The sequence below is a fragment of the Danio rerio genome, chromosome 21 (genome assembly GCF_049306965.1).
Source record: "Danio rerio strain Tuebingen ecotype United States chromosome 21, GRCz12tu, whole genome shotgun sequence".
NCBI lineage: Eukaryota > Metazoa > Chordata > Actinopteri > Cypriniformes > Danionidae > Danio > Danio rerio.
In genome coordinates this window covers 7,464,918-7,473,466 of record NC_133196.1, presented here as the reverse complement: position 1 = coordinate 7,473,466, position 8,549 = coordinate 7,464,918, and the positions used below count along the sequence as shown (strand labels likewise).

Sequence of the window (8,549 nt, the reverse complement as noted above, 5' to 3'; positions counted from 1 at the left end):
TTTGCAAGCTTTATTAAAAGCACACATACATACAAACACAAAGGGGCAATCCAGGAGACAGAACATGGGACAGGCAAAAGATCAAAGGCAGGCAGATATCTTACTGGTCAGAATAACAGGCTGGAGATCAGGGGCAGGCAGATGTCTTTCGTAGTCGTAGAACAAGCACAAGGTCAGAACACAGATCAGTCCGAAGCAGGGAGTATGGAACGCTCAGAAATGACAGCCAGGCAAATCAAGACTTCGCAATGAACCAGAGCGTGAGTGCGGTATATATACACGGGAGTTGATGAGCTGTACCTGGACCGCAATCAGTGCCAGGTAGCATCGGCATCGCCCTCATTTACAACAGATACTAACACAGCTCAAATACACAAAAAGTTAAACTGCAGCGCCATCTAGTGGACTAAAGTGTTGACAACCTACAAAGAACAGATTTTGATCATTATTTTTTTATATGTACTGTATTAAATATATTACAGATCTGCTCTGCATTGCACCGTCATAAACTATATTGAAATGCACATCTGACAGCAGCAGCAAAGCTTAGATTACAGAATAAAAGCTTACAGCGCCATCTAGAGGACACCATCCGCCAGTGTTTTTCTACAGAAATTGGGGAACATTGTGTTCAGTAGCCAGCCTGGTAAAAGGGTTGGTATTATTTTCTCAAAAAGTGGACCTTCTTGCAGTTTTTCGCCTCATTTTCTATTTAATTATGAGATTAAAATAATTTATTAGTGACATGTATTTTTAGCTGAATTAGCTTGTTGGACGGTCATCATAACCACACTTTTAGATACCAAAATATTTCCTAACTATTTAGAACAAAGAAATATGACTAATATTTGTTTTTAAAATGGAAATGTATTACATCATTGCAAAAAAAGGTTTAAAAACTGTAGCCTTATGTCATTTATTAAGCAATTAACAAACTGGCCAGCACATTTAACTGTCCTCACTCAGAATCTGGCCAGTTAAATAATAAAAACTGAATAACATCAACAATAATAATAATAATAATAATAATAATAATAATAATAATAATAATAACATGAATAATATTATTAATAATAATAATAACATGAATAATAAAATAATAATAATTATAAAAATAATTATAATAACATGATAATAATAATAATAATAACAATAATAATAATAATTATTATTATTATTATTATTATAACATAAATAATAATAATAATAACATAAATAATAAAATAATAATAATGATAACAATATTTACATAAACATGATAATAATAATAATAATTATTATTATTATTATTATTATTGTTATAACATGAATAATAATAATAATAATAACATGAATATTAATAATAATAATAATAATAATAATAATAATAATAATAATGGGGCGATGCAGTGGCGCAGTAGGTAGTGCTGTCACCTTACTGCAAGAATGTCGATGGTTCGAGCCTCGGCTGGGTCAGTTGGCGTTTCTGTGTGGAGTTTGCATGTTCTCCCCACATTTGCGTGGGTTTCCTATAGGTGCTCCAGTTTCCCCTGCAGTCCAAACATGTGATACAGGTGAATTGGGTAATCTAAAATTGACCCTAGTGAATGAGTGTGTATGGATGTTTCCCAAAGATGGGTTGCAGGTGGAAGGGCATTTGCTGCATAAAACATGTGCTGGATAGGTTGGTGGTTTATTCCGCTGTTGCGACCCCTGATTAATAAAGGGACTAAGCCGAAAAGAAAATTAATGAATAATAATAATAATAATAATAATAATAATTTAGAGTCTCTCTTGTAAAAGTGCTTCACAATTTTTTTATTGATCATGTTTTCTTTCAAGAATAAGGTCCAAGATTTACTTGTCAAATGTTTTATCCTTTTAAAAACAATACAGTAGCGAAAGATGACTCTGCTTATGTCAGATGTTCTCTTGCACAGCTGGATGTTGGACTCTTGAAAAATAATCTTTTGCATTGGCCAAAACTGATTCACTGAAGTCACACCAGGATTCTACTTGGTCTTAAAGCCTTTTCAAAGTGTTATTTTCACTGTTTGTGATGGCAGAGCACTGAGCAGTCAAAATTGAAAAAATATGAGCTCATGTAGGGACATATTCTGGATGTTTGTCAGTAAGTGGGGAAAGGGGGGGGTCTTCCTAACCCTCTGGCTACGGGCCTGATAACTGTTGAGAATTCAGAAGATTATTCAGAAATGGTGACTTTTAAGTTGTAAATAAAGGCCAAAGATGTTCATAGGAAAACACAATTATTAAAATAGAACAGGCCTTAATTGGCATTTCAATTGTTCTACTGTCACAGCTCCTCTCTTTTCTTTCTTTTTTCACCAATAACAATACCAAACCTGAAATTTGAGGGTGTTGTGCTGTCATGATCAAGTCAATAGGCTAATAATAGCATGTTTAAAGTGTTTTCTCATCCGAATCAATGAATTAAAATAGTGCCAATAAAAATTATATAAAGTACTGTAATAATTTTAGAAAACAGTAATAATTAAGCGAAAAATAATGAATCCATTTCTTGTAGCAGGTGCTTTTTTATCCTAAGTGACAAATGAGCCACAAGCATTGTAAAGGAACAGTTCACCCAAAAATGAAATGGTGGTATCATTTACTCACACTTTTATGGAGCTCTTATTTTCGGTGAAAGACTTCATTCATTCATTCATTCACTTATTTACAAAGCTCACTTATATTGCCAAAAACATTAATGGGTGTCGATTTTCCATTGGTCAACTATGTATTGTTTGCAAAACTGGAAGATTTGCACCTGTTGAAAAAGATTATCTGTGAAATTTTTAAACGGGTGTATCATATGATACTGTTGTGATGAGTCAGAAGGCATTGAATCCATTTGCAAGCTTTATTAAAAGCACACATACATACAAACACAAAGGGGCAATCCAGGAGACAGAACATGGGACAGGCAAAAGATCAAAGGCAGGCAGATATCTTACTGGTCAGAATAACAGGCTGGAGATCAGGGGCAGGCAGATGTCTTTCGTAGTCGTAGAACAAGCACAAGGTCAGAACACAGATCAGTCCGAAGCAGGGAGTATGGAACGCTCAGAAATGACAGCCAGGCAAATCAAGACTTCGCAATGAACCAGAGCGTGAGTGCGGTATATATACACGGGAGTTGATGAGCTGTACCTGGACCGCAATCAGTGCCAGGTAGCATCGGCATCGCCCTCATTTACAACAGATACTAACACAGCTCAAATACACAAAAAGTTAAACTGCAGCGCCATCTAGTGGACTAAAGTGTTGACAACCTACAAAGAACAGATTTTGATCATTATTTTATCTTTTTTGTTTGTTTTTTGGACTTCTGTGCTTAATGTTCAGAAGAAAATCTAAAATGGGACTCAATCAAACACAATAGGCTGCTTCCATTTTAAAGTTTATTAGGAAAATATGTAAAAACAATTATAAAACATTAAAATAAAGTACAGTAGAAAGAGAAAAACGAGTCGATTATATATGTGCATAAGAAAAATTATAACGTTTGATCTGAACTGATGTGTGTGTGTGAGAATGACACAGAAACACAAATGCAGATCCAGTAGTTGAGCCACTTAGTAGTTTGTGTAACAGTAAACACTGTGTTGTCCAGGATGGAGACTGAACCCCGTCACATAGTGGAGGTTAACGTCATGTTTTCTAAAACAGAATAAATGTTTATTCACAAACACTAAAACACAGCACTGAACACATTCTTGAGTCTGACTGTGTGTGAAAGAAACTCACCTCATCCTGGAGCTTCTCCTGTGGACCAGAACGAGACTCATCAGCCGGATCACGAGAAACTAAAGAGAAAACAAGACATAGTTCATCACAGGTCAGACAATCTGTTTTACAGCCTGAAGACAACTGAAGACAATGGTGATTATGATCATGGAAATAAAGGTGTCATTTGCTCTTTGTGTCACTGATAGTTCATCTAATACAGTGGTTCTCAAACTGTGGTACGTGTACCACTAGTGGTACGCGGGCTTCCTTCTAGTGGTACGCAGAGGAATGAAATATGTCATGTACATGCTACACACATTTCAAAATTTATCAAAATAGATGTTTATAATATGCCATATATGACATATAGCCTATATTTCTGAGGTAATCTGCCACATTTTTTTTTACTTTGCAGAGTTGTACCTGCTTTACTGGGCCTACTATGCTACTGTATTTCAATACTGCTCATTTTGGTGGCACTTGGAGAGACAATTTTTTTCTGAGGTGGTACTTGATCAAAAAAGTTTGAGAATCACTGATCTAATACTTACAATCATACGATTCCTTTTTGCTGTGTCGTCTCATTAGTTTCTCTGTGTTCATCTCTCCTGAGTCGTTAGATTTTGGTTTGCTCTTCAGGTTCTTGCTTTTTCGATGATCAAGCTGTGATTTCTTGGGCATTTTTAAACCTGTGTTTTACTGTCTACCTGTTTAAAACAAAAAATGAAATTATATTTAGTTGTGAACCATCTGTAGTGAAATGCATTGATTCCTCACTGGTGTCGACACAACATTCATTCATTCATACATTTTACTTCAGCTTAGTCCCTTATTCATCAGGGGCCGCCACAGCGGAATGAACCGCCAACTATTCCGGCATATGTTTTACACAGCGGATGCCCTTCCATCTGTAACCAAGTACTGAGAAACACCCACACACTCTCATTCACACACATACACTACGGCCAATTTAGTTCATTCAATTCACCTATAGCGCACGTGTTTGGACTGTGGGGGAAACCGGAGCAACCAGAGGAAACCCACACCAACACAGGAAGAACATGCAAACTCCACACAGAAATGACAACTGAGCTAGCGTGTCAACTCAACACAACATAATCATGATATAAATTTGGTTTAATTGACAGTCAGACTTTTGAAGCACATCTGAGATGGCATGAAACAGAATGTAAAGTCTAAAGACTAATTCTAAGAATATAATTAGATTTTCAAGACTACAATTTAGGTCAGTTTGATTCATTACCGCAATTACATATAAACCAATCAGCTGATTTATGGCAGGTTGTTTATTTTTATTTAAAAAAAAAACTGTTATTTGATGCAACAGAAGAAATTCAGTTTGTTTCTTTACAGATATTACAAACCTGCAAAAAGTGTGAGCACCAAAAGTACTGATACGGTCACACTCTGCATTGAAACATTTTCAGCAATTATTTATCATTCCAGCCATAAAACGATGTCTAATATATATATATATATAAAATGGCTATTGAGTTAGTACTACAATACCTTTCTCTAAATGTCAAGTTTAGTCAATATTTAAAATCTTAAATTATACTGAGTGGCTGCAATTATTGTTTTTACACATTAATAAAATAACATATTTGTAAATATTAGAAATGTAAACTGTAACAACTGGATTGGGGCATCAGACATACCCTAGCCACCACTAGGGTTGTTGTGTTTGTGATTACAATGACAAAAATACCAGATGTAAACAGCAATCAAATGGCTTCTTCTTAGTCAGAATAAAGCATGAATTACAAACACAAAGACCCCAGCCACCCCAAGATATTTTCTGTAAAATAAAATTCCAATTTAAATTAAGTTAAAGAAATGATATTGATAAATCTTTAACGTGTTGATTATTATTATTGCAAGTTACATCAACAATTAAAAAAGTATATTTATTAATGGATAAAGTAACAAAAATCAATGTTTGTCTGTTTTATCATCTATCAAATAAACTGTAAAGTACAGTGAATTATCCGGAGACTACTTGCAACTTCAACTAAACGTTCATATATATATATATATATATATATATATATATATATATATATATATATATATATATATATATGCTGTATTGGGTATACACACACACACACACACACACACACACACACACACACACACACACACACGTGTGTATGTGAAAATATGAAAAAACACAGCTAAGTTACTCACCGTGCGTCAATATCAATATGTTCACACAGTTCAGGACGGTTAAGCAGCGTCGATCTTGGCGAGAGACCTGTCCTGTGGGCGTGCGCATAAAAGATTGGCATTTCAGAGCATTTCTCCGGGAGAAACTGTCTCGGACTAATCAATCACTGTATAAAATAGTCTCGGACTTATTGTATATTCTAATTCTTGACAAAGTCGCTCAAAGTCATGTGTTGGTTGGTTCACAGAAAACAGAAAGCCACGCCCTTTCCTGTGCGCGCAAAAAGGGGCTGCTGTACTGCTGCTGTACTGTTTTTGTGAAGGAAAAGTTTATAGCCTACTTGAGTGTGCAACAGAAGAGTATGCAAGCTTTAAGACTGCTTCCTCTTTAACAGATCATTGTGTTGCAGTCATTCCCCCTGTCAGTCAACCACACATCATTAACATTTCTGTCGTATTTATTGTCCTACCTTTTTTGGAGAAACAGCAGCAGGTTAATCTCATTCATGAGTCTTTCATGCAGAGAAATCTCCTCAGGTCTTTGGATAATTTTGACGTCCAAACGTGTCTTCAGTATTGTTGTTGCAGATGAAATATAACACAGATAATGCGATTTAAATATTTTCCAGTGGCTAGATATTGACTAACAGTCATTCAAACATCTTTACCGAAGCCTCTGTACAGGAAAGTTGGTCTCGCGCGTTCATATGTTTGTAGTTTATTTACACTTATCACGCGTTTGTAGTTTCTAATCGCATTTACGCCCGGTAAGAGTATGGACGCTTCTACACTTAACAAATCTTTTCAACATACTATGGTTTAGGAAATACTAATTCTATTTTCAAAAAAACTATTTAGGATGCATGGTATGCGCGGATTGGGACGCAGCAAATGTGACATTTTGAGGAAAAAAAAACGTGCGTGCAAAACTGCCGCTTTTTATAGACCTTTTTCTTGGAACCAATTACCCATTATGCTTTGCGTGTATGCGAAGAACTTGCTGTCGAAAGCTGATGCGTATAGAACTTTTTCTTGACACACAAATTACCCATGCTATTCGTGTATGCACAAGGAAAATGCGAAGAACTTCCTGTCGGCAGCTGATGCGTGTTAACAGTCACAGAGTTTTCCCCTCGTTGTCAGACGGCATCTTCTGCTGTTTAAATGAAGCCATCGCTAAAGTCAACATTTTCTCTTTATTTCAAATATAACCAGCCCAAACAAATGTAGTTCACCAAAATGTGACACACGTAGCCTGTACTGTCCACTGATCCACTGATTTAATAGCTGTGACAAAGTGAAAATATAGGCTAGTGTCATTTTGAAATGACAGAAAAACACAAACCGTGGTAAATACAACACACGAAATAAAACACAAACGGCTCGCGATTCAGTGGCGCCCCCAGAAAATTTTCTTAGGGGTGGCCAGAAGAGGCCGCACCAAATCTTGGGGTCGCAAAAAAATCTGAATTCAGTTTAATGTTATATTTGTGTTTTTGGTAAATGTAATAATGTAGTTTTTATTCATTTAATTAATTCTTCTTGAAATATTGCTATTTATTCCTTGAAGTAATTCAGGAAGTACATGTGCAAACCAAATAAAAATCTATGTTTAGTTTAAAAACACTTTTCATATATATACTGTATAAATAACTTTTTACGTGCTTTTATTGTACATCATACGGTATATGCCATGTCTAAAATTAATGAAGATTAATGAGTTTATTATTCCCAGTGATGGGTTGCAGCTGGAAGGGCATCCGCTGTGTAAAAATGTGCTGGATAAGTTGGCAGTTCATTCTGCTGTGGTGACCCTGGATTAATAAAGGGACTAAGCCAAAAAGAAAATGAATGAAAGAATAATGAGTTTATTAATAACCCAAACAAATGAACAAACTGAACAAAAGGCATTACTATACACACTCACTATACCTAATAATATCATTTATCCATATTGCTTTTTGAGCCATTTTATTAATGCAGCTTCTTCTATTCATATACTGTATCTTAAGGTAAATATTAAATTGCCATTGCCGTCTATTGAAGGTGTGTGCGTGCTGTCAACAACGATCGGGAAGGGTAGTGGCGGTTCTAGTTTAAATGACACCCTGGGCGAACTCATGTTATGAAGTCTTACCTCCCTGACTCATTATCCCTCCTTTCTGCTTTAAAGGCATGCTTAGTGAAAGTAACATCATCATCATCATCATATTATTATATAAACTTTAGTCGACTTTCACCTCTGCACAATAGGCTATTACTCCGTTTGAGCCTGGTTTATACTTCTGCGTCAAGTGACCGGCGCAACTCACGGCGCAGGCAACGCGTGTGGCTGTGCATTTATACTTTTGCGCGCTGTCTCTGTTGGTCTGCATTAACACTTCCAAAACGCTAGTTGGCAGTGAGGTGTAAATGTTCCTCTGTGTCGAGTTTCTTCGCTTCTGTTTTGCTATTCTGAACACTTCCTGGATGTACAAGTGACTCAAACTCGCTCAGGAACCGGCGGACGTGCAACAACTTTAACTATGAGGTAAACACAAAACAAAACTTTCCATCCGGAGCTCCTACACGGGACTCCACACTTGTAAACAATCGCTCGCGCCATTCGCGCGGCTCTCGGTTCCGCCCAG

The 8,549-nt window shown here is 36.2% G+C and overlaps 1 long non-coding RNA gene across 1 annotated transcript; it reads right to left on the bottom strand.

The window, feature by feature from the left end:
* Positions 1-3,385: 3,385 nt before the first annotated feature.
* si:dkey-93m18.4 lies at positions 3,386-6,166 on the bottom strand. Its single transcript, NR_170101.1, has 4 exons — positions 5,941-6,166; positions 4,281-4,436; positions 3,748-3,806; positions 3,386-3,660 (listed from the first exon to the last, which is right to left on the bottom strand). It is a non-coding gene; the product is annotated as a si:dkey-93m18.4 (long non-coding RNA).
* Between the last annotated feature and the right edge of the window lie 2,383 nt (positions 6,167-8,549).